The sequence below is a fragment of the Heteronotia binoei genome, chromosome 21, assembly GCF_032191835.1.
Source record: "Heteronotia binoei isolate CCM8104 ecotype False Entrance Well chromosome 21, APGP_CSIRO_Hbin_v1, whole genome shotgun sequence".
Lineage (NCBI taxonomy): Eukaryota > Metazoa > Chordata > Lepidosauria > Squamata > Gekkonidae > Heteronotia > Heteronotia binoei.
Genome location: NC_083243.1, coordinates 95329627 through 95357585, shown reverse-complemented (window position 1 = coordinate 95357585; position 27959 = coordinate 95329627). Strand labels below are relative to the sequence as shown.

Here is a 27959-nt window from a genome sequence, read left to right as displayed (position 1 = left end):
TTTAATATAACTTGTAAATTGTTTTAATGATGATTTTATAATTATAATTGTTGATGTATATTATATTTTTATGCTGTGAGCCGCCCTGAGCCTGCCCCGGCGGGGAGGGCGGGATACAAATAAAAAGTAAAAAAAAAAAAAAATGAAGATGGAGTGAAAACTGGTGGAAGGAATATTAACAATTTGGGATATGAAGATGAAAACCACATTACTTGCAGAAAACAGTGAAGACATGAAATGACTACTTATGAAAATTAAAGCAGAAAGTGCCAAAAACAGAATTACAGAAGACAAAAAATGACTACTGAGAAATTACACAACTTTAAGGTCAATGATGAAAAAACTGATATTATTCAAGACTTTCTATTCTTTGGCTCCACTATCAACCAAAAGGAAGACTGCAACCAAGAAATCAGGAGATTGAAATTGGCAAGGGCAGCCATGAAGAACTAGAAAAATTCTTAAGCATGAGGTTGTGTCACCAGCAACCAAGATAAACAGGTTGCTTACCTGTAACTGATGATCTTCGAGTGGTCATCTGTGCAGTCACACTGATGGGATTAGGCGCCAGCACCGATCTTGATCGGTAAACTTAAAAGCTGTGGATTTCCGTGCTGACGTCCCAGTGCGCATGCCCAGAAGTCCCACTGCGCATGCCCACTGAGACGGGAGCGGACATCCCGCCAGTTCCTTCTGACCACTGCATAAGCCCAAGATGGGCCGGCAGCTGAGGGGAAGGAAGGCGGGTAAGGTGACAGCATAGATGACCGCTCTAAGATCATCAGTTACAGGTAAGCAACCTGTTTATCTTCTTTGTGGTCTCTGTGCATCACACTGATGGGAGATTAGCAAGCCGACTTCCTACCTGGAGGAGGGTGTGACGGTCCATCAGCAGGAAAGAGACCGCAGAACAGCACAGCCCACCGACGCGTCCTGGCGAAGATGTAGGTCCAGCGCATAGTGACTCACAAAGGTATGTGGTGAGGACCAGGTGGCTTACAAATGTCCTGGATCAAAACGCCTCTCAGGAAAGCTGCCGAAATCGCCATAGCTCGAGTGGAACGGGCTCTTATGGGCCCTGGCAGTGGCCTCTTGCTCAATAGATAGCAGAGTTTTATGGTCTCAGTTATCCATTTAGAAAGTCTTTGGGACGAGATCCGCTGCCCTAAAGACGCAGTGGCATAGGAAACAAAAAGTCTGGAGTCTTTCCTCTAAGGATTTACACGATGGACATAGAACGATAACGCTCGTTTCACATCCAAAGCGTGAAGTCTCCTTTCAGCATCATTGGCCGGATTAGGAAAAAACCAAGGAGAGGTCCCAAGTCGGAGTAGGCTGTCTCACAGCAGGATACAGTCTAGAGAGCCCCTTGAGGAACCTCTTAGTATCAGAATGTGTGAAAACAGAATGTCCATCTATCTGGGAATGATTAGCGGATATGGCAGCCAAATAAACACGCAACGACGAGACTGCCAATCCCTTATCCAAAAGGGAAAGGAGAAAATCAAAAATGGCAGGTAGGCCCGCAGTTGACAGGTCTAAGGAAAGGTTAGAAGAAAACTGAATGAAACGTGACCATTTATAGGCATAGGACTTGCGTGTAGGCATAGGACTTGCTGTTCAATATAACAAATTAAGCTCTGTCTGACAGTAAAGTCACTGTAGATGCCATGCTGTCAATTTCAGATGCAGTACATCGTGGTGCACCACACGGCCCTGGTGCGTGAGAAGAAGATTTGAGGCCTCAGGAAAATGGTGAAAGTTTCCCTTGGCTAGATGAAGGACCTGGGAAAACCAATGCTGTCTGGGCCACCAGGTTGTCACGAGGATGCCCACAGGTCTTTCCCTCGAAATCTTCTGCACCACCTTGTTGATCAGAGGAATGGGAGGAAACAGGTACACATGCTGCTGATCCCACGGAAAGAGGAGGCCGTCCTCCAAGGACAGGGGATCTGTCCCCCCCCCCCCACTGCAGCAGAACAGTTTGCATTTCCTGTTGCTGCGCGTGGCAAAAAGTCTATCTCTGGCATTCCCTAACTCAGAAAAACTGGATGAAGGAAGTCCCAGTTGAGCTCCCATTCGTGAAGCGAAGCTCCCCCTCAACTGAGGAAGTCTGCACATACATTCAAGTCCCCCGGAAGATGTGCTGCCACCAAAGGCACACCCATTGATATGCACATCTCCCATATGTCCAGAGCAAGTACATAGAGTCTGCGGGAGACTGTTACCCCCCTGCCTGTTTATATAAGACATGGCCGTCGTATTGTCTGTCAGAATGGCTACCGTTTTGCCCTTGAGAAGTGACTGAAAAGACTGGATGGCATGGAAGATCACCAACAGTTCCAAGAAATTTATATGGTGATGCGCGTGGTGATTGGGCCACCTGTCCCCCACGCATAAGCCGTTCATATGTGCTCCCCAACCCCATTGGGACGCATCTGACGTTATTGTGACTGACGGGGATGGTCGGTGGAAAGGAGCCCCCTCCATCAGGTGCTGCCGCTGTTGCCACCAGGTGAGAGAGGACAGAACTTCTGGAGGGATGGTCATCAGACGAGATGGAGAATCGAGATTGCATTGGAAGTGCTTAAGGAACCATAGTTGTAGGATCCTCATATGCAGCCTGGCGAAGACCAGAACCGAAGTAGTGGCTGCCATGAGGCCAAAAAGACGCTGAATCTGACACGCTGTGACCGTAGGTCTGCGCCGAACAGTCTGAACAAGACTGATTATGTCCTCCGCTCGATTTGGAGGCAGGAAGGCCTTGCAAGTATCGGTGTCTATTATGGCTCCTATAAATTGCACCCTCTGAGAGGGTTGTAGGTGGGACTTCTTTTGGTTGACCTGCAGACCCAGCTCCCGAAGAAGAGCGAGAGTAATGGCAATGTGTTGTAGAAGACGGACCCTGGATTCTGCCACAAGGAGCCAATCGTCTATGTACGGGAATAGGGTTATCCCCTGCAGTCTCAGATGGGCTGTGATAACCACCATAGTCTTGGTGAAAACCCTGGGGGCTGTAGAAAGACCGAAGGGCAACGTCCAGTACTGGAAATGGGCTGCTCCAATAGTGAATCTGAGGTACTGCCTGTGATAAGGGTGAATGGAGATATGGAAGTACACATCTTGTAAGTCCAGCGTGGCCATCCAATCCCCGCGATTGAGAAGAGGGAGGATGTTGGGTAACTAGGTCATTCTGAATTTGTGGTAGGTGATGAACAAGTTCAAGGCTCGAAGGTCCATGATCGGCTGAAGACCTCCGTCTCGTTTTGGGGCCGTGAAGTAGCGAGAGTAAAAACCGAGTCCCCCTTGATCTAATGGAACTTGTTCAATGGCTTGTTTGAGAAGAAGAGACCAAACCTCTTCTCGCAAGGTGTCTGAAGGACTGATGGAAACGAATGTTGGAGTGGTTGGATTCTGATGGAATTTGATCACATAACCCTGCCGGATTATGGATAGGACCCATTGGTCTGAAGTTATGTTGTACCAGGCCAGGAGGTAAGGGGAGAGGCAGGTATGGCCCAAAGAGAACGGGTGGGAAGGGAGGAAGGAAGGACAAAAGGCAGTCAAAGCCCCTGCTTGGGCTGTTTACGGGCCTTCTGACGAGAAGATTGAGCAGAGGAAGGAGAGTATTTAGATTTGGCTCCATACGAAGGCTTGGTGAATGGCGGAGTCGATTTCGGGCACCAAGATTGCTCTGACGGAGGTTTCAAATAAGGTTTCTTATTCCATGGTTTGGGCCAAGGTCGTTTAGTTTGGGAACTCCAGGTTCCTGGAGGTTCGGATACTCTTATCCATCTCCTGCAGCACCGAATCGGTATTAGAACTGAAGAGGCCATTGCCATAAAAAGGTAGATCCTCAATATAGGCTTGGGTGTCTGGTTGTAAGGCCATGGAACATAACCAGGAATGGCGTCGTAGAGTGATGGCCGTTGTCAGGGTCTTGGCACAGGTGTCACCCGAGTGCTTGGCTGAGTTTATTTGCTGCTTGGCTAGGGTCATTCCCTCCTTTTGAATCTTCCGCAGAGCAATCCTGCTCTGCTCCGGGAGGCTGGGCAAGATGTTGGAAACCTGCTCCCAAAGAGCGTGTTGATAGCGACCCATACAGGAAGTGTAATTGGCAATTTTTACACCAAGGGAGCCAGCAGAATACAGCCTTCTTCCTAAGTTGTCCAATTTTTTCCCTTCCTTATCTGGTGGAGCAGAGTGGGTCTTCTTTGCCTTGGAAGATGAGGACACCACTACGGAATTTGGCTTGGGGTGGGTGCAGAGGAAGTCTGCACTGGACTCTTGAATGCGATACATGTGGTCCAGTCTGTGAGATGAGATGGGCATGGAAGCTGGTTTCTCCCAAGAAGATTTTGTAGTATGCAGCATGACAGTAGTGAGTGGTAGAGCTACTGCAGTAGAAGTGTCCATTTGAATGATGTCAAAAACCGTATCTGTAACCACTGGTTGAGGTTGGACAGTAATGAGGGACAAAGACTGAGCCATATGCTTAATCAGGTCACCATAAGGCTTTAAGTCCTCCGAAGGCGAAATGGGTTGCTCCTCTGCTATCTTTTGTGGAGGAGAGGGTTCCCCAGGTGATGATGTTTTTCTTGTTCCTCCGGAGTCGACCCTTCAATGGACCTGGGTGACGCATCAGGGGAATCAGAGCGCTCCGATAAGTGTGGAGTCGGGGATGACACAGGCTCTGTTATTACGCCCTTTGACTGCTCCGGAGAAATCTGTAGAGCAGGGTCCCAACGGGGTCGAATCAGTTCGACATCGGGCGGCTTTGACACCAACGCAGAGGGTGCCCTTCTAGATGGTCTATAAGAGCTTTGGGATCGATGAGAAGCTTTGGAAAACTGATCCCAGTCCATCTGGCGAGGTGGAAGCCAAGGAAAAGAAGGTTGCATGGGATACGCCCCATATAAATACTGCCACTGATGCTGATCCCATGGGATTTGCGAAGGCAAGCGGTGTGGAGGAGAACGATCAATCCCTCGGTGTTGAGGAGAGCGGCTTCTCGAAGAGCGGTCCCTTTGAGATTCATGCAGTCGACCTCGAGGGAGTGGACTCCAGGATCGAGAGACCTCAGCTGCCCTTCAGGATCAATCAGGCGGGCTCCTCTCGGTATCGTAACGCTGTGCCGGTTCAATCTCCTGATAGGAGTCAGAGGATATGACGAGCTCCGTCGACATCAAGGCAAGGATCAGAGGGCTTGGCCGACGACCCGGTGAAGTGAATAGCTTCAGTGGTGGAACGATTGGTGCCGTCGGGTCCAATGGTGAGACCTGAGGAGCTGGAGAGACGGATTTGGTATGTTTTGGCTTATCCAATCTCTTCGCTTTCTTCTTCTTCTCCTCATGAGCGCCCTTATCCTCCTTATGCATCGGTCTCGAGCGATGTCGATGGGTCAGCCGGTGCGGTCTGTTGCTCAACCCATTCTGCTGAGGACAGTTTCCAAGGGGAAAGCGCCTGCTCCATAAGGGCTGCTGCAAGGCGGGCAGCTCTATTCTTTTTGGTCTGTTTAGAGAACTTCGCACAGTGCGCACAAGAGTCCATTCTATGGAGCTTCCCAAGGCACAATAGGCACAATGAGTGTCCGTCAGGTGGGGCAATCTTACTCCCACACTTAGAGCACCTCCGGAAAAATTATATATTTAATAAAGCAGTTCACCGACCGAAGCAACGAAAGATCGACTGATCAGCTTGGCGGTCAGAAGAGAACTGGCGGGATGTCCGCTCCCGTCTCAGTGGGCATGTGCAGTGGGGCTTCTGGGCATGCGCACTGGGATGTCAGCGCGGAAATCCACAGCTTTTAAGTTTACCGATCGAGATCGGCGCTGGAGCCTAATCCCATCAGTGTGATGCACAGAGACTACGAAGAAGATCAAGATAATTCATGTCACAGTACTCCCATTACCGTGTGTGAGTGTAAAAGTTAAGACAGTGAAGAAAGCAGTCAGGAAGAAAGTTGATTCGTTTGAAATATAATGTTGGAGGTGAGTTTTATGGATATCATGGACTGACAAAAAGATAAATAAGAGAATCTGTGATCAAATCAAGCCTAAACTCTTCCTGGAAGCTAAAATTACTAAACTGCTTATAATATTTAGGTCACATTATGAGAAGACAGCAATAACTTGGAAATACAATAATGCAAGGAAAAGATGAAGGCGGAGGGAAAAGAGGAAGACCCAACATGAGGTGGATTGACTCAATAAAAGGAAGCTACAGTTCTCAGTTTGTGAGACCTGAGCAGGGCTGCTTATGTTAAAATGTTTTGGAAGATATTAATTCATAGGGTTGCTATAAGTCAGAACTGAGTTGACAGCACTTCACACACCCACAACCCAGGAGAGAGCCTTCTTGTTCATGGCACCAAAGTTCTGGAACTCTCTCCCCAAAGAGAGTCATTCATCCCTTTCTATTGTTGTTTTCCACTAGCAGGTGAAGAATTTTTTTGTTTTGTTTGGCATTCCCTCAGTAATCACTCCCTCCTAACCAATGATTTAATTGTTTTTATGTTTTGTATGTATTTTCAGTCTGTTTTAAATTGCTTTATTGGTGTGTGTTGGGGCACTGAATTTAAGGCTCAAGAACTGCAGTGGTAAAGGGGCAGTCCTAGATGAAATTTTGTTTTTAATATTTATGTGGTTTGATTTGTTCTTGTTAGCTGCCCTGAGCCCATCAGGGGAGGGGGGGATATAAATTTGATAAAATAAAAATAAATAAACCCAAATTATGGGCTAAAGCAGACCCTTCTTTCCCAAATCCACACCCTTTTCTACCCTTGTCCACTAGAACAAAGTTCCCTTGAGCCACTCCAGAGAAAATGCTAATGGTACAGGAGATGTTCCAGGGCATGATTGCTTTGTTGCTCAGACTAAGGACTTAATTGTTTCCTGTGGCATGGTATATATTATTCTCGACATTCCCCGAGTAGTGGTATGTCAGGTTATTGTCCCACATGCCCTGGCTATTCATTTGGTTTGAGTATGGGGAGATACCATGGAGTCACAAAACAATCCCTTGTTGGAGGGGCTTGACAGTTTCATACAGGTACCTGATTGTCTCACCATGAGATAGCATTTGATTGTATTTAACTCCTATCATGACTCCTTGATTTTATCCAAGATTGGAGTCGTCTGCTTACATCTTTTCCTTTGTAGGCCTCAGTTATTGGGGACGGGGGGATGTGGGGGGGGAGGAAGCTAGGAATAACACACTGTATGCCAGGAACCAGACAGAACTATCAGTCTTCACTTAACTTTCAACTAACATATGTAATGCTACAAAGGAACAGGGCTTTTCTGTAGAAAAAGCCCAGGAGGAATATATTTGCATATTAGGTCACACCCTGACAGCACATTGTTTCACACAGGGCTTTTTTTGTAGAAAAAGCCCAGCATGAACTCATTTGTATATCAGGCCACACCCCTAATGCCAAGCCAGCTGAAACTGCGTTCCTGTGCATTCCAGCTCAAAAAAATCCCTGCTGCAGAATATAATGGCATTCAAAAAAGTTTCCCTTTTTATTTGTTGAAAGCTTACAGAGCTGTGACAGGCTAATTCAGCAGGCCTGATTTATACACATGAGGAAAAGAAATACACAGGTCAGATAAGGTTTATGACTTTAAAAAGCATAAGTGGCAGCAATCACACATACTATAAAGATTAAATGGAATCTGAAGAAAGTGCTTTTCACAATAAAAGAATAGGATACAGAAAGCAATAAATCTTAATGCGGGCAAAACTAAAGAGGAAAGGATAAAACAGAAAGTAGTGTTTCTAGCAGCTCCTTTGAAAGCAGAGACCATAGTAAAAATGACCTCATTTTGCCAGCATCCATTAAAAACTGCAGCTCATTTCAGCAAAGTTAGAACTAGCCAGCAAGTACACAATTTATTTTGGTAAAACAATGCATATTCCAATTACACTGTATTATGCAGAAGTTAAGAATAAACTATTCTGAAGGAATAATTAAAAGAATATTTTTCATTTAAAATAAATGGTGTCAAGACTGAAGAGCAAGATTAGTTTAGCAGTGGAATTAGTTTCCTAAGGAGATGGACAGCTCTCACTCATGGGCAGTCGAGCAACAGCTGGACTAATATTTGTCAGGGATGCTTTAGGTTGATCCTGCATGAGCAGGGGGTGGGGACTAGATGGCTTGTATGGCCCCTTCCAACTCAATGAATAGAGGAGTCCCATGGTGCAAAGTGGTAAGGCTGCAGTACTGCAGTCCAAGCTCTGCTCATGACCTGAGTTCAATCCTGGCAGAAGCTGGGTTCAGGTAGCCGACTTGAGGTTGACTCAGACTTTCCTCCTTCTGAGGTTGGTAAAATGAGTACCCAGCTTGCTGGGGGTAAAGTGTAGATGACTGGGGAAGGAAATGGCAAACCACCCCATAAAAGTCTGCCAAGAAAACATCCAGATGTGACATCACCCCATGAATCAGTAATGACCTGGTGCTTGCACCTTTACCTTTAATTCAATGAATCTTTGCTTCTTTGAAACCATGGGTTCACACATCTACCCTACCCAACTTATGTGATGCAGTATTTTGTGTAAATCGCCTTTAAATATTTCAGACAGCACATTTAAAATTTAAAAGCTGTAACATCTTGAAGGATCCACTGCATCTCTGCTGGTGAAAATTCGTCTCGTGACATGCTGCTCAAAAATGTAATTAAAATTGGCTTGGATATGGACACAAACCAAAGGTAATATGAAACAGCAATGGACTCAGCTGAAGGAGTGACAGGGCTATTAGAAACTATGACCGATTTCACCTTACACTGCTCTCACATTCATCTTCTCAGCGCGGCTTCCTTCCAATTTCACACTATCTGCTCCAGGGCTGCAGTAAGCATCAGAGTTTTCGCACAGCAAACAGAAACTGGTTTTTAGCAGTTTCTGTTTGCTGCGCAAAAATGGTGATGCTTGCTGCAGCCCCAGGGCAGATACTGTGAAATTGGAAGGAAGCCGCGCTGAGAAGACAAATCCGAGAGCAGCGTAAGGTGAGTGCAAAATCAGTTTACATGAATCACTGGTATCAAGGGAGGGGGAAGATCCATCCTTTTTAAAGATCTCCATTAATGATTTAGAAAGTGGGCATAAACACAGTCTTTCAGCAAACATCAAAATAGGAAATACAACAAATACTTGTGAACACATCAAAATAAAGGTATCAGAAATACAGATACAACTAGACAATTATTTAAAGTATGTATATGAGTAAAAAAAGAGACCACTAAAAACCACCATTGTGCAACTTCTCTGGATATTTAATATCAGAAACGAGAAGACGTAGGGAGAGTTCTACTAGAATGCAACAATAAGCAGGTATTACTTTTATAAGCAATTTATGAATTGAAGCTCAATATCCTAATTAATTGCTCAGAAAAAAAAATTGAAACCCCAGTTCAGTCTACTGAATTATAGCAGTGGATCAAAAGAGAACAAATCTATATCAATATCTAATCAATATATATATGGCCCAGAAATGCTTAGAATTAATAAGGCCCACAGAAATGCTGTTAGAATCTTTTGCCTAAGCAAGAGGGGAACTGGCTGCCAGCTAAGCAAACGAAGAAGACAAGCAGCAAAATTTGTAACTTCCTGAGCAGCAGAGCTTCCTGAGCAGCAGAGCAGCAGGGTTGCTAAAGGCCAGCTGGGGCTCCAGCAAGCCGAAGAAGAACTTCCTCTTTTTCTGCAGAAGGTAGAACATATACGCAGGTTAGAAGCAATTTAGCAATAAGGAATGTGCTTGGTAATATTCTCAATAAGGAAACAAGGGACAGCTGGCAACGAGGAAAGGCCCTTATAAGGTAGACGAACCTAGGAAGATGAAGCAACAGACTAGTACATCACATAAATTGTGGTTGATGCATGTTTTTTGTCAGTGTCCCAGGGACCTGGGAAGCTGAGATGTTTTAGGTAGTGAGTGGGTGGAGACACCCTATAAAGGACGGCAGGTAACTGCAGTCATTGCTCAGATTTTCTCTGAAGCCCGTGTACAATGGCCTGTGGTGCACGTTAAATAAAGAAGCTGTTTTCCTGATCTTGCCTCAGACCTCGTTTGTAAGTATGATTTACTATTAATTGGACAACACAGGACTTTTCCTGCTACAAATCAAAACTCCACTTCTGTTGTTGCCAGGGATTGAATATACCCAATAATATGAACAAGCTTCGGACATGCAAGGAATCAAGGGGGAGGGGGAGAGACTAGGAGATCCCTTCACACACTTTAACCAACAGCCAAGTACTGAATAGTTTCTGGCTCACTTAGCCCTAAATATCAGCAGTCTATTGCTGCAATGCATTTTCCCTACAGAATGGACTACGAATCACCAACCTGCTCATTAAGCCACGAATCTAAGCAGTAAAGTATGGCAGGAATCATTTTTAATTTCCTACTTCATGCCGTATCGGATGGCAGCCTCTGTTCCACATATTTCCTTCAAGCAGGATATCCTGCTGCCATCTTCAGCTCATGATAGCAAACATGGAGCTTCCCAACTTCTCCTTGACCATCTCTCACAGTAATCCTTGGTCTCACTATTACTCTAGCTCCCTCCATCGTCCCAGAAACTGCTGACTTCTTCCTTTTAATTTTCCTTATAAATCCAGGCTAGTACCAGCAGCTACTACCTCTCCTTCAGTGCACTTAGAATATTTTTGAGTGCCCTTCATTATACAGTGTACACAGGACAGTTTACCAAAGTATGCAAAAACATGTATATGTAACATCAGAACAGTAAAACCACATAAACCATTATTAACAATAAATCATTATTTAGTCATTTACAACCTGTTTTCTCCCACATGGCAAGACTTAAACGGACGTTACTGAAATCAACAGAAAGCTAGAATAAAAATACCTTTACCTTTAACATGTCACAAAGGTTCTATTTATGGCCCTGCAGGGTCTCTAAAGCACAGGTAAGGAGGTAGCAATCCTAACCTCCACTTGCACCATATTCCAAAGTATCAGAGCTGCCAATGAAAAGGCCCTTGAAGAGCCTGCCACAGACCTCTGTGTGGGAGGGAAAGGAACAGACCCACCCATTGGACCCAGCTGTTCTGTACATCCAGCTAAAAACCATTATTCATGTTTCATGAATGATTTTAAAAGAAGATTTTTTCAAAAGTGGTCATCCAAATCATTCCTTAACTTCAGACCTGGTAAGAAGTTTTAAAATACTTATTTAAAGTGGTAAGCGTTCCACATTCACTGCATTTTTGCAAAGATTTTCATGCACAACTGCAGCACGCATCACAATTCTGAAGTTATGGAAGCTTGCTGGGAGACTCAGCTAGTGAAGAAGTGGCATTTTCCCAGTTCTGTTGGCTGTGATCATGCAAAATTACATTATCTAAGATAATGCATTCCAAAATGGCCCTTGATACTTAGCCTCTCTTGATCCACATCAGCCCTGATATTATGATACCAACTTCTAAGGCACTGGCTTCAGTTGAGTCTCAAAGACAAAAGTATCATGACTACATACCTGCTCTAATTCTCAGAGGTCAGTCTTATCTGGTTACTAAATTTGTTGTAGACAGGCTACAAGTTACAGGTGATGAGGACAGATTACTTCCTGTTTGCTAAATAGTTTTTCTGATGCTAAAAGTATATATAGTTTGTTGATGCTTTAAAATATTTCACAGTATCAGATTGCAAACTACCCAGTAACTCTTTAAGGACACTGAGTGGCATTTTCATATTCACTTATGAGTTTTTACATAAGCCATTGAGAGTAATTTTCTAATAGCTGTCTTCTCAGTACAGTGTTAATACCAATTACTTGAAATTAATATGATCACTTTCCAGGGAATAAGACTCATTGAGTAAGATTATAAGTAGACCTGCTTAAAATTGCACTGTAAGGGTCAGGCCCAACGTGCCCTCAAGATGGGATATGGCAGGGGTGGCCAAACTGTGGTTCAGGAATCACATGTCGTTCTTTTACGCATATTGTGTAGCTCTTGAAACCCCCATCACCTCATTGGCTGGCTTGGAGAAGGCATTTGTCTCTTTAAATCACTTCTCTAAGCCAAGTCAGCTGGCAGCTTCGAAAGTTGAAGTTGCTTTCATTCCCTCCCCCATCTATTTGCCTGCCTGCCTGCCTGCTTTGCAGCTCTCAAACATCTGATGTTCATGTCTTGCAGCTCTCAAACACCTAAAGTTCATTCTATGTGGCTCTTACATTAAGCGTGTTTGGCCATCCTTGGTATATGGCTTTTCCATCACTGGAGATTTAGGCTATTAGACTATAAGTCTGACAAGATCTGTTGAGGTGGTTCCAGAGATGTCCTACATTGATTCCTCTACTGCTCTTTTGAATTAATGGATTTTACATATTAATTTTTTACATAAGCACTTTATTGTAGTGAAACTATGGACAATGAAATTGACAAATATATATTATTTTTAATTAGTCTGTTATAATATCAGTATTGTTATTTGATTTTTAGTAATTCTTACATCATTTGTTTTGGGTTGCAATCAATTTCAGTAGTTGCCGTTTTCACATAACATTTTATTTTCATCACTATCCATTATGATTTCCTAACTTTTTAAATCATCATATTTCAAATAATCTGGAAATTAACTTCCTTGGAGTGCCAGGGACCTTCATCTAACCTTTGACTGGCCAGACAGCTCTATCAGGGTCCTACTCTTTAGAAATGTCTGTACTCAGTAGCTCCTGTCCCTGTGTATTCCTGGCTAATGGCTGTATGTTTTAATTCTTATTTTAACTGTTTTAATATATATACTTTAACTATGTTGTTTTATATGTTATAATCCACCCTGAGCACACTTGTGGGCAGAGTGGAATATAAATTAGCTAAAATAAAATTTAAAAACTCCCATCAACATAGCAAACATTGTCTAGAGTATCCACTTCAGACAGCAACCCACTTGATGGAATGTTTCTCTGTACAAAATTTTCCTGTATACAGGAAACTAGTACATCAGTGAATACAATCGTGGCTTCTCCCATCTTTGTTTCTACTTCAAACTGCCCAGTGTAACTCCTTTCTCAGTTAGCATGATTTTTGCTATCTGCAATACTGTGCAGACATATTTTGACCCCAAAAATGTTCTCCATAACAGGGTATGGAAATGATTTAGTCTCAAGGCACATTTATTGCCTACATCACTGTTTCTTGAACTTCTTCCACTCAAGGCCCACTTCCAAACATATACTAACACTGCACCAATCATCTGTTCCACAAGTGAATACACTGAGATACTTTTCTGTAACTCCAGACTGGCATTAGATGATGAACATAATAGAGTAGTCTCCAAATCTGATGAAACCCTTAATTTTCAGAATGCCTGTTTCTCTTGTACAGTTCCTCTCAGATTAGTCCCATTCATGACAAGAATCTAGATCAGGGGTGTCAAACTCATTTGTTATGAGGGCCGGATTTGACATAAATGAGACCTTGTCGGGCCGGGCCATGTGTGTCATAAAATGTAATGCCAGGTAGTGGACATGTAAACTGTATAAAGGGAGTGTGGAGAAACGCCATTTTATTCAATGTTGGTGCTTCATAGGGAGGGAGAACAGCAAACTGCCAAGCAGGCTTCGGCCTAGCCTTCCCTCACTCCCCCCTCCCTTCCAGAGCCAAACCAACAACTCTAGGGGGAAAGTCTCCTAGAGAGGCAGGAAGTTCTTTTGTTCTCTGCATGTGAGTTAGGAGGAAGAGTTTTTAGTTCTCAGCTGCAGCTCGAAGGAAGAGGTTGCCAGTGTGGGAGCTCCTGCCTGTGCATGCGGCCTATTCAAGAGAAAAGGCCCCCAGGCAGCCAGACAAAGTAAGTCATCCAAAAGGGCAGGGCGTGTTTAGATCAGGGACAGCAGGACGCGTTTAAAACCACATTTTGTTTGTCAGGCTGTTTGCTGTATGGGTGCTGTGCTGTGCTAACTTTTTAAATGCAACTGTTTTTGATTTTTCTTTCCCTTTCTTTTTCTCTTGTAAATAAATATTTTTTTTTCTGTTTTGAACGCTGGCAGTCAATCTCTGTACCACATAGATCCCCAAACCGCTTAGACCACGCTGTTTTATAAAGGGGGCCCGGGGGAAGGCATGCAGTTGGATAAGGTGCCAATCCTCCAGGGGTGCCCCAAAGAAGTGCTGAGGTCTCTGTGATACCCAAGTACAGGGTGGCAGAGGACCTTGAGGCCTAGCCTCATAGAAGGAGAGGGGGATTAGGAGTCCTGTTCCTCTCAATCTGAACCCCTAGACTGAGCAGGTGGTGGCAGCGAGCCCAAGGGGCAGGAGGAGAAATAGCTCCCTCCAGGAGTTGGCGACTCAATAGGGAGCTGACGGGACCGGGTCTGAAGGCAGAATCGGGCCGGTTCCGTCACAGGGAGCACAGACAAATACAATTTTTTTGAACTTAAAACATTAGCACTCTTGTAATATTTTGTTTTACAGTCTGATAAATGTCATCTCTTGCTATGAATTATTGCATCAAAAACTGCAGACGATGCCTGTGCTGTACCAATCTTGAATATGCTGTTCAAGTGTTGTTCAAGTGTGCATATCTATAAATTGCAAACCTACTTTTGATTTATTGACATTCATTACAAAGATCTCATAGTCAATGCTTTGAGCCTCAGACCCAGAGGAAAAAAAAGAAGCAGCTGGGCATTGTGAGCTTTTGTACATAAATTGCTTCATGTGCTGGTCAAGATTATGTGAAGGCACCATGGCACAGACTGAGGGCTATGTACTTGTCTGCAAAACTATAGTCTTCTACAGAAAAATAATACAACTCCTATATGCCAGTGCAAGAACAGAGACAGACATGTACAATGGTCAGTATCAGCCTACTATCTGGGAAGTCTAAATTCAAGATCCCCAATCAAAGGAAAATGTGAAAGAAAAATCAATGAAAATTGCTGGGTAAACACACACACACAGCCTAATGCTAGCTTGTTGTTATTTCTCTTCTAAATAGTTCACATACTTTCCTATTGAGAAAGACTAGAGGGCATGAACACAATGAAAAAGATGAAGAGAACCTAGCTGTACCCGTAACAAGTCCAACAAATCTCCCTCCCTCTCTGTAGCAAGGCAAAAAGCTCATACCTTCAATAAAACATCACTAGTCTTAAAAGTGCTCTTTGTATTTCTCCTGATGGTGAGGACTGGGCAAAGGAAGCTCTGGCTCTTTCCTTCCTTCCCCCAGGGCACAAGGAGAGGGAGGAGCCTCAGCCAGGAAGGAAGAGAGGCTGGACTCATTAGCTCTGCAGGGTGATTAATTGAGTCTGGCAAACTTAATCACCCCACAGAGCTATAGAGTCAGGCTCTTTCATTGGCTGAAGCTCCTCCTCTCTCCTCCTCCCTTTGGGAAAAGGGAAGGGGAGAGGGAAGGAGCCAAGAAAGGCTGCTTTGCTGGCCGGCTGATCACTGGGGAGAACCATAAAATGGCAACCTAACACAGCAGGCAAAGGAGAATGAAGCAGACAACAACCAGTTGCTGGAGGGCCTGATTGAAGCCTCTGTGGGGCAGATTTGGCCCACGGGCCACATGTTTGACACCCCTGATCTAGATGCATCTTCACTCTCTGTATAGTGTCTCATATTTAGCCCCTAAAATCATAGCCATGGCATAGAAGAAAAAGAGATATAAGAAAAAAGAAGAGGCATTATCCTATCTAATTGATTAGTAATAAGTAAGCTGTTTTCCAGTGTTGTAGCCATTTACCAAGGCACAGGTGACCACTTGGTCACAATACTTTTACATTGTGCTCGAAGTAAATTTCATTTGAGTTAATACGTTAAAAAAAATAAATTATACATATTTTTGCTGCTTTATACTTACAGAATATCATACCCCCTCTCATTGTTGGCAGTATGCTCTAAGGCCACCCACCCACCATAACATTTCTGGCTACTGGCCTGGAAAAAAAAACCCTTGTCTGTGTTGTAAGGAAGAACTCTATTTACCAGTGGAATTGTAATTGTCAGCCGTTAGAGGATGAGTACAGGACAAGAGCTCTGCCTTAATATGGCATTTTTGAGGCCTGCAATCTGACCAATTTCATTATTGTGGTACAACAGAACCAGAATTTTTCTTCTAAAGAGTCAGCAAAGAGGCTTATTTTGGTCTGAGAGACCATCAGCATCAACAGTGAAGTAACTGTGCTGTGCAGCTCCCCTGCTGCTCTCTATTGCACCAGAGACTGGGAAGCAAGCCACAGTGGCCGAGCTATGAAAAAAAGAGTTCTTTGGGGAAGAAGAGAATATAGTCATTCTGGCTTTGTGGCTAGAATGAGGCAGAAACTTTTACTTTGCAATTCCACAGCCAGAGGAACTTCAAAAGCAAAACCGCAAGATAAATGTAGCTATCTTGGGAGAAAGAACTGCTCTATAAAGGTTTTTAAAAGATACAACCAAAACACACAAAGTATTACGTTTCCTTCGGAGGATGAGCAAAACAGGGGAAATTATTAACTGTCCAAACTGAGATGACTCTGACAGAACTAAGCCAAGCCCATCAAATAAGGGATACCACACAACCACAATGTCATCATAGAACCCCCACGGCTTACCAAAAAATTGGAAGAAATTAAGACTTGAAAGTAAAAGGAATTCTGACCAATTCTAGGGGAGTGGAGGAAGGGAACCAAAAACAAAAATTACGTTTTATGGGTTCATACAAGTCTAGAAGTTTCCACTGATATTGCCAGAAGGAAAAACATATTAAGTGATGAAGTTACTACGTAGCAGTGATCTACACAGGAAACACTGGACCCTGTTCAGCCAACCTGCATCTTGCCCTGCTTTCCAGGCAGCTTGTGAATTGTCACCTTGTAACTCTTACTGCTCCTGAGCTCCAGCCTGCTATGCCTAAATTAAAATGCACTTACAACAGGCTTTCTCAGCTTCCAAATGCACCTAACAAAAATAATCCAAGCCCTTACTGATAACCAAGACTCTGAATCTATTTATTTATTTATTTCAGTTCATATCCTGCCCTTCCTGCAAGCTGGCTCAGGACCTGTAGGACCTGTAGTTCATTTTTCTTCTTACTTCAGCATGTATTCAAACCATGAGACCAAGCATATATTGAATTCTATCAAGACTTCACAGAAGTTCAAACAGGGGAGAACAGTTACAAACTAATGAGAAAAAAACCATGTCAACATTCACAAATCTGTACCAGATACAACTAGATTTTAGACTCTGCCTAGTTACTTTTGAAGCAATATGACACTAATTAATGACTCTGTATTCAGTGTGACCCCCTAACACTCAGACTTGCATGACATGCTTGTTGGCACATATACCTGGGCTATGGGACAGAGCTGGAAAACAAAACTAGGTCTTTAAACCACAATCCCAAATTTAAGTTGTCTTTTCCCAGCCTCACCAATTTCCTCTGCTCCTAAACACATCATTAAATGCACCCTATGGAAACCAACTCAGTGTCACACTTATATGTCAGGATTTCTACACTTCAACTCAGGAAATCAAAATAAAGCCTCCTGCTCCACTTCAGCAATCAAAGCCTATCCCCCACAGCCTTTGACCTGAATGAAGTGCAGTTAGCATCCCGTGTTACTGGAAAACAAAGCCCAGTCAGGCTCTGGAGACACTGATGTGGAGTCCCAGTCCCCTGTACTAGCTTTTAGATTAGTAAAATGCTAACCTTAAAAAAGAAAAGCCAGCATCAAAGCAATTGTTGACACTGGAATTAGATTGCTACTCTATGAAAAGACTGCCCAACTCATTGGCACAGTTCCAAAACTTAAATGCTACTGTTGCTCTCAGTCCTGAATTAGTTTTGGATTTCATGAGTTTGCGTTGATCCAGAGCCAAAGGAAACATAAAAACTGCAGAGAAATTTGTTAAATGTTGACAGACCTACAGGAGGAAAGCTTCAGCAAAGCTACCAAAAAATGATTTTCTTAAAAATTTAAAAGGAATTTGACAGGAAAGAAACCTTCATCCAGATACAAAAAATGCTACAGCAAACTCCAGAGGATTCACACACAAGTCTGCTTATGGTCAAACCAGCAGAAAGGAAGACATCTTTCCAACCCAGGACCTATAGGAGCTTCAGAACAGCTTAATTAGATGGATAAGGATAAATCATGTCTCTGTTGCAAGCATTCATGGTGAAGAGTAGAAGCTTCTTGCTAGACAGTCCAGCCTCACAGGATGTAGAATAGCTCTTTGTAAAACATACTAGATGGTCACCTACCCAGTAAAACAACCCATCAGCTTGCCTCTAAATCCCATAATATACAACACTGATACTAAATATAGTATATTTCACAGTCACGACACAAATATCACAGAATCTGATGCTGAGAGAACCCATCATTTTTGACATAAGACTATCTCCATCAAGGACACATCAATCTCCATTTCTGACATGTTTATTGCCTTTGCTGTCCCCCCACCCAGTTGAACCTAGGTGGATGATAACCAGAAACCAATGGAGATAGATCCCAGTAGGCAGCCGTGTTGGTCTGAAGTAATAGAACAAAGCAGTAGACAAGTGCACCTTTAAGACCAACTAAGTTTTATTTAGAATGTAAGCTTTCGTATGCTCTTAAGCAGACTTCATCAGACAAAATGGGAATGGCAAGCAGCAGAAACCAGAAACCAAGTTTGTTATTCTTTTTATCGGTTAAAAACATTTTCACTATTTTACTTACTAATTCACTGCACACCCTCTATACGTAGGACTATTAATTCCATTGTGCTTGGCACACAAAAGCTCATATCCTGAATAAAACTTTGTTGGTCTTAAAGGTGCCACTGGAATTTAACTTTGTTCCATAATTTTTTTAAACAATGTATTCTTCTGTTCCCCAACACAATTTGCACAATCCATACTTCTGCAAAATAAGCAAATATGTACAAATTTGTATAATGTATGCAGTATTTTATTTATTTTAATTTTATTTCCATTATATTTAGCCCACCTTTCTCACTAGGACTCAAGACAGGTTACAATATACTGGCTTAATACAATAGACAATTGTCAATACAATCAGTGAACAATACAGTAGGGTTAGAGTCACAGAACCAACCAGAAGCCTACAAACATAACTGAAACAATGCATACATATTCACAACACATTAAATGGTGCAGAAAAAAATTATGTAAGTAATTTTCTGAATCATTTAGTACACTGTAACTCTATTACCTGTGTAGAAAAGCCCGTTTGGAATCATTCAGTTTTACACAGTTTGCAGGAAGTCAGGAGAGTGGGAGTCTTCCTGACCTCCTAAGGCAGGCCTTTCTATAAGGCGAGGGCCACAAGAGAGCAGGCACTTGCACAAACAGTTGCTGGCAAATTTTTTGCCACTGTGTGACACAGAGTGTTGGACTTGATGGGCCGTTGGCCTGATCCAACATGGCTTCTCTTATGTTCTTATGGTTTTGCCCATCTGCAGGTTGGCACCTACAGTTTTGCATTTCTCTGTACAGAATTTTGGTTTTGGTTTTTTTTAAAAAGCACACACAAACTAGCTTAGTGAATATGTGTATGGTGACAGCCTAATGCAGAGGCAATAATGAAAATCAACATGCATCTCTGTAACATTATTTCTTAATGATAATGAATGGTTTATGCTTTTAACCTTTGTACCATTGACTCAATCAAATAGCTTTAATATTTCAGTGGACATTATCCTCCTGTTTATGTGCAAAGCTCTCACTCAGGATGTGATGGACTTCCATTTTACTCAACACTGTTTCTGTGGGACAAGATCAACAGTCTTATCACTCTCTTGAGCCCTTATGTTAAGGTCTATATGCTATGCAACTCTTTCTGGAAAAATCCAGAGCAATCATTTTGTCCAACCATGTTGCCCCTAAGTTTAAAAAGCTCACACACATAATCACGCATTGATACTGAGGCCAATTTTACAATGCGTGGAAAGTATCACTACCTTGAACATTACTGCCTTTCTCTGCAAGCCTCAGAAAAGGAGACTGGACAACTGCTACTTATATAGTTGGTCAATAAGGAACAATCAGCATTAATGCTCCAACTGAGAGAAACAGAGATAAGCAATAACTTCATCCACCTCAGAAGCATGTGTCTGACCCCACGATTTCCCACCCTCCCCACATATGTACTGGACACTGAACAAACCCATTAAGAATGTTCCCAAAGGCCTACAAAGGACCTTTGTTCTCCTCCCAATTGTGTCCTGCTCTTTTTTCCACTTCTCCAGGGAAACATTTCCAAGCCAGCGGGCACACAAGTATAGGAGCTATCGTTCAAGGGAATGTGAAGTGGCTAGAGAACTTTCCTTAGAGTGTTTCTATGATTCCGTCCTTTAATACACTCCTCCTACCAACCATATTTCTACTTGGGAAGCAGAACAGTATTGGAAGAGAAGTAAGAATGGCCTCCCCCTGTTCCTTCTTTGCAGCTCACAGATCTTTTTTACAAGCCTCCAGTAGCCTGTGTGAAATAATTAGCTGGGCTTTTCAGCAACAAAATCAAATTAAAGAAAAGCACATTAAACAAGTAATAGAAGAGAGAGACAGCCACAGTTCACCAGTAAGCTAAGAAAGAACAGAAAAACAAATACAACAAATGAGAAAAAAATGAACCAAAAATGAACATTCCTCATCTTTATTCTAGAGGTCAATATTTTTCCTTATTTAAGTCAAGAACTAGACACTCAATGTTCTTCAAGCATGACTAAATTATCTCAAGGATTTAAAACTCACCTCCAAGCAAATCCTTAACACTTGGGAAATGAAACACCTGGGAGTGAAATTTTCTAATGACCTAGGCATTTCTTAACTATATCAGACAATTTTTCTGCCTCATATGTTTTTACTTTCATTTGATAAAAGAAAGTTTCATCCTGTTCTACAAGGAAAGTTGGTATGTATACAGGGTCTTAAACAGTGATCATTATACATAGTCATTAATTAACACAGATTTGTTAACAAATCCCATTAAGGAAACATTTCCTAAATACCCGCACAAGTTCCAGTTCTTCATAAGATATTCCTTGCTAGCTCAGACTGATATTTCATCTAATTCAGCACTCCACTTCTAGTAGGGGCCAGTAAGAGATTTCCAGGCATGCTCACAAATTTCATGTGCCTGTAATCACCTTCATTTAAGGTTTGCTTCCAGCACCTGGTGTTCTGATATCCCCTGCTTCTGTATATGACAGTTCCATTTATCTATCTATCCACAACTAACAATCAACACTAGAGACCTATTGCTATATTGTTATCATCTACATATTTACACACAAAGTAGGAAGAAGCGGTACCTTTTCAGCATAGTTACAGCAATATGACCCAATCCTGGACAACAGTTACTAACAGAGGTGACCTGTGTAGGTCTATGTGTAATCTGTCAAAAAATTTATTCCATGAACTAGGTGTCCTCAGTATCTTTTCTTCTCAACAGCAGCAAATCCTAAAAGCCTACAAGGAGTTAAGATCTGTTTATTACATGTTAATATGACAGTTTTGTGTCTGTAATGGTTTATATGGTTCTCATATTCTTCCATTAATTAGGTTGTATTGCAATTACATCAATGAGCTACTTTTAAAAATGAACTAAATAGACAGAAATCTATTCAGCCCAACTCAATCTGGCCAGCCAAATCTCATGACCAGCTGGAATGCCCCTTCCCTTGCCTGCCCAGCAGGATGCCCCAAAATGGCGTGTGAACATTTCCCGCTGTCCCTGTTGCAGCATTAAAATGAACAATAGTCTCTGCCAGTGTCATTCATCTCCTCATAGTGCCAGACTGCTTTGTTCTTTCTTGCCCCTTCCACCTTATGGGGCTGCAGTTTTAGAAACTCAACAGTTTGGCAGCAATACAAAAAAAAAATCATATTTCTTTTCAGGGAGGTTTATTATCATTACTAGAAGAGAGGTGAGGTGAAGAGAAGAGACCCTGCGCAGCACAGAGAAGGCAAAAACCCCTGGAGTTCTCAGGCCCCAGCTGACCTGTTCCATCCACAACTGGTCTGTCTGTTTCAGCAGAATTTGCTGGGGAGTGAGGGTCATGAAGAAACAAAACTCTTTTCTTCTATAGGAAGTTGCGACTATAATTGCTGAGAGGCAGTTTCCTGGTGGAAATCAACATGGATCCCAGCTCGAACTCTGTGTTGTTTTGTGTGCAGGCATGTGGCCTTTCATCCTCTCTCTTTCATTCATCTCAGATCATTGAGAGGGAAGTAGGACATAAGCACCAAGCCACTGACAGCTCAATGGTACTCCACCCCTACTAAGTGGCTCAAATATAAAAGCAGTTGCTACAACACAGAACTAAACAGGAAAGAAAAAAGAAAAGAAACAGGACATGAAGGAGGGAAAAAAAGCAGATTCACACATGAACCTCTCCAACCTCTCTCCCCCCATAAGAATGAGAGATGCAGGTCTGGCAATCAGCTGTTTCTTACTGCAAACAAACCAACCTTGTAAGGAGGTCATCTGTATTAGGCAATGCAAAAGAAGAAGAAATGGCCCTGGCTCTCTCAGAACAAATAAGGCTGTATGGGTCTTCCTTAGGACTTAACAACATATTATTTATTTGCAAATTTTGTATGCCACTTTTCTGCCCTTTACAAGGGCCACCATGGCAACTAACAATTTAAACACACACATAAAATCATTTTTTAAAATCATTAAGACCACCCCCCAAAAGATATAATTACAATGATTTTAAAATTCAGTTTAAAATACATACAAAACATAAAAACAGCAATTAAAACATTAGTTAGGAAGGAGGAATCACTGAGGGAATGCCAAATTAAACAGAAAGGTCTTCACCTGCTGGCGGAAGGTGGCAAGATAAGGGGATAGACAAATCTCCCTGGAGAAAGAGTTCCAGAGTTTTCATGTCACAACTGAAAAGTTCCTCTCCCGAGTTGCCACCTGCCTTATCTCAGAAACTGGAGGCACCCAAAGCACGGCCTCTGAAGATGACTGTAGTGTTCGGTCAGGTTGATAAGGGAATAAGTGTTGTTTCAGGTATGTTGCTTCCAAACCATATAAGGACTCTGAAGGTCATGGCCAGCACCTTGAGTTGTGCCGAGAAACAAATTGGGAGTCAGTATAGATGGGCTAAGACTGAAATGATGTGGTCCCAATGACCCATTCGAGTCAATGTCCTAACAGCAGCATTCTGTATCAACTGACGTTTATTCTACATTGTCCTTGGTTTATGATCCAATTTGGTTCAAGTTTTCAGAGGAGTGGAAGCAACTCTACATAGGGCCAATCAATATTAACTACTTCTTTAGATATTAAAAGTTTTGTCTTTACACAAAATGTCTTGGGCTGGTCTCACCATTCTTATGCTTACTTATGAAGGCTGTCCAGAGGCTGATGGGAGGGGCAGAAACTGTACATGGACAAACTTGGTGACAAGATCTCTGCAAAAATTCCAGACATCATCCACCATGCATCTTCAATGTGCTCATCATTCTGCTGCTTGTTTTGCCTAAGTAGTGTAAAAGTAGATTAAAAATCTGGGAAGCTTTTATGCATTCAACTAAAGCAGTAATTATTGTAGAAGTGAGCAGAAAGATCAATTACAGGTGAAACTTGGCTTAGCCCTGAAGCTCTAGATTTAAGTATCTATATAGGGACTTTTATAGTCAGAATTAAAAACCCACACTTCAGTTGGTATAACAAAAGTTTATACATTGGCCACATGTGAATGCGATTTCAAAACAAGAGTGAAATGTACACTGCTAACCTCTGGGTGACCTTTTCCTACCATCAAATTTTAAACTGTGATCCAAAACATGTAAATGTTTTATCTTCTCAAGTAAAATGAAAATCAAGAATAGCAAATAAAGTGCATTTTGCTTAATTGCTTTTTTGTTAAGGGCTGATACATTTTGGTGGAAAAGCTACGCAATGTAAAACAAGCTGTTTCAAGGTAATTGATAAGAGGCACTCACACAAAATGGTGTTTGCTACCAGAAACATGAGCTGTCTCCCCAGTTTTAAAAAAGACAAGGTAATTGCTGAAACTGAGTGTGCACTACCATGTACATACCCATGACTTGCAGAAAAGAAAAATTAAAATTTATTCCAGTAACCTATTATGTACAATGCAAGAGCACAGGTTGACCCAAGTTAGAATCTTAGTTAGCAGGAACAAAACTAACTCCAGACAAATAACAGGTGGCTTCAAGAACCTCATCTAATCTTCAGACTGCAGCGATGTACCCCAACCAACTAAAGTAGCATATGAAGTTGGAACACATACAAGCAATTTCAAAGCTCTTCTTGAAGCTGTCGCCAAACAAAGCCCTCTACCACTTCGCTGTTCTCCTTTCTTCATTCCAAGGAGCTGAAAACAGGATGTCGTTAGTATGAGATGGTACACTGGAGAAATCTTATCCATTTCCTGGATCAGTTTTGATTCCAGCAAGCAGCCAGGGCTTTCTGTAAGAATGCCAACTAAGTCACTGGAAATATCCCCCACAGTATTTTGAAAACCCATCAGTCTCTAGAGGTGGGGCATCCAAATAGGGGGCCTAGCCCTATAATGGCTGAGCAGCAGAACCACAAACCATGCTAGGTCATGGTCAATCCATGGCATATACTCCCTCCAGTCACAGTCACCACCATCTGAATATAAGTGTTAGGTCAGATATATGCCATGGTGGCCATGACAAATGACTCCATCTTGAAGGTCCTCACCATGAAAAATGAAATCCCTGAGGAACAAAAATCTAGAGGAGCTCACCGTTTTATCCAATACCACCATCATTGGGTCCTTTAGGAAGTCTGCTAAGCAGCAAAGTGGGTGGACACATCTGTCACAAGACTTCAACACTGTTATCAGAGCCAGCTTGATGTAGTGGTTAAGTGTGTGGACTCTTACAGGGAGAACTGGATTTGATTCCCCTCCCCTCCACATGCACTTGCTGATCTGACCTTGAGTCAGTCACAAGTTCTCACAGAGGTGTTCCTCTCAAGAGCAGTTTCTGTCAGAGCTCTCTCAGCTCCACCTACCCTCACAGGGTGTCTGTTGTGAGAAGGGGAAGGGAAAGGAGATTGTAAGCTGCTCTGAGACTCCTTTGGGTAGTGAAGGGCAGGGCAGAAATCCAATCTCTTCTTTTCTTCTTAATATTCATGGGCCACTCCAGTACAACAGGGTACCATCACTATCTGACTAAAAACTATTATGATTCAGGCTACTTACCATCGTCTGTAAAATACTGCAGATTTGGGCTATAAGTATTTTGGTGCTGTCTTATTTTAAATTGTTTAATTGTCTGACTATTGACTCTTTTGTTTTACTGCGATTTTACTATGTTGACAGCTGCTGAGACCACTTGTGGGGTAGGGCGAGATATAAGTTAAATAAATAAAACTGATATGCTATAATATGCTTAATAATACATTACTAAATAAGTATTTAGCGTTTTCAATTTTAAAATAATTAGCTTAATATCCAAACATGCTGGTAGTCCTACCTATAGTGACTCTATGAGAGATTTCCTTTTCATATAACACACTTTCTCTTGTTTACAACAGAATTTGTTTTCTAATGTCAACTTTTCCCCACTAATTTTCAGACGGCAAATGTCATATGCTATGGTGACAGTGTGCAGCAGTTTTGCCACTCTTTCTTGTATACTTGTAATTTCCCTTACAGAAAATGAAGAGATTTGTATTTTTAGATTCCAAAAATATGCCAAATAATACAAGGTTATATGCTAAATTATAAATGATACAAGGTTTTATGCTAAATTATAAATGTCCACAACTGGACAGTACCATTCTTTGCAGATTTTGCTATTACTGGAAACTTTTTCTTGGCCTCCTTTTAAAAATCAAAATATTTATTTATATAAAACACATATGAACCTACTTTTCTTCCAGGAAAGGCAGACATCAAAAATAAAACCAAAACATTATAAAAATACTTTTAAAATATTTAAATGGTCAGCAATAACACATTTTTAAGACTCCTTACTCAATTCTTACACAAACACATACACAAGAGTGAACACTGCACTTAATTAAATGTTAGTGGAAAAAATGTATGCAGAAAAGGCCTGGAAAAATTTAACATCCACCATCCTTCAAATACATATTTAACATCAGATTTTCCCACATACAAAGAAACAATAATTCTATAGCAACCGCAATAAAAGTGATAAAAGGTTATGATCACTGACTTTGTGGACAGGTTGTCACTGTATATTATTTGGAAAATATAGACCAAAGATATTCAGGGACAACTGCCTAGTCTGGTTTTACATTCAGGTGCCAGATTAGGAAAACTCCCTTTAGTAAAATAGTTTAAAACCCAGCATACTCTGCTTGCCCTGACCTGGACAAGTCCAGGCTAGCCTGATCTCATCAGATCTCAGAAGCTGAGCAGGGTTGGCCCTGGTTAGTATTTGGATGGGAGACCACCAAGGAAGTCTAGAGTCATGATGCAGAGGCAGGCAATAGAAAATCACTTCTGAACGTCTCATGTCTTGACAAACCCATGGAATTGTCATAAATCAGCTATGTTTTCTAACATAGGGGAATTAACACCCCAACAGAAGTTATATGGGTGGAAATACTGGGCCCTACAGATTACTTAAAAGTGGAGGTGTACTATCACCCACTTGATCAAACCCTTGAGGCTGATCTTGAGATGGAGAAGGAAGAAGAATAAGATGATGATATTGGATTTATATCCCACTCTTCACTTTGAATCTCAGAGAGGCTCACAATCTCCTTTACCTTCCTCCCCCACAACAAACACCCTGTGAGGTTGGTGGGGCTGAGAGAGTTCTCCAAGAAGCTGCCCTTTCAAGGACAACTCTGCAAGAGCTTTGGCTGACCCATGGGCATTCCAGCGGCTGCAAGTGGAGGAGTGGGGAATCAAACCCAGTTCTCCCAGGTAAGAGTCCCCGCACTTAACCACTACACCAAACTGGCTGTCCAAGAGAGGTGACTAAAATAGAAAATTTTATTATAGTTTAACTACCCTCACATTGACTGGGTAACCATATTCAAGTCATACTGTAGAATAAGATTCCTAGACAACGTAAATGACTTTCCCCTGAACAGTAGGTTGCAGAGGCAACTATAGGGGTAGTGATCTTGGATTTGTTCTGAGCAGGTCTCAAGACCTGGTGAGAGTTGTAGATGTTGTTACATCAGTTGAGAACAATGACCACTGTGCTATTAAGTTCAGAATTCTGGTCAATGGAAAGTTACTCCTAAAATCCAAAACTGTAATATTGATTTCAAAAGACGGAACTTTACAAAAATGAGGAAAATAGTAAGCTGAAGAGAAAGCACAAGAGAGTTCTGGGACACCAATTTTTAAAAAGGGAGCCAGAGGGAACCAGAAAACTACAGACCAGTCAACCTAAAGTCTGTCCCAGGCAAATTACTAGAAAAATGTAATCAAAGACAGAAGGCACATAGAAGGACAAAGCCTGCTGAAAAAAAATCAGCATGGCTTCTGCAAAGGGAAATCTTGCCACTACAAACTTTTGCAGCTCTTTGAGAAAGTGAACAAGCATAGACAATAGTAATCATGTAGTCCCTTGGACTGCAAGAAGATCAAATCAGTCAGTCCTAAGGGAAATCAACCCAGACTGTTCACTGGAAGGTCAGATGCTGAAGCTAAAGCTCAAATACTTTGGCCACCAAATGAGAAGGGAGCACTCCCTGGAGAAGATCATGATGCTAGGAAAGAAAGAAGGCAAAAGAAGAAGGTGACGGCAAAAGATGAGATGGCTGGACAGTGTTACTGATGTAACAAACACGAATTTAAGCAGACTTCGGAGGATGGTGAAAGACAGGAGGGCCTGGTGTGACTTTGTCCATGGGGTCACAACTGTGCAACTAAACTGTGCATCTAATCACATAATCAACTGAATCAACTGTGCAACTAAACAACAACAAAAGACATTATATACCTGGACTTTCAAAAGGCTTTTAACAAGGTAAAGAGTAAAGGGA

General features: G+C 42.1%; 1 protein-coding gene across 4 annotated transcripts in view; it reads right to left on the bottom strand.

Moving 5' to 3' along the window:
* Positions 1–27959, bottom strand: part of LRP4 (LDL receptor related protein 4) — a 160249-nt gene that overhangs the window by 92722 nt on the left and 39568 nt on the right. The gene's annotated exons all lie outside the window — the stretch shown is intronic.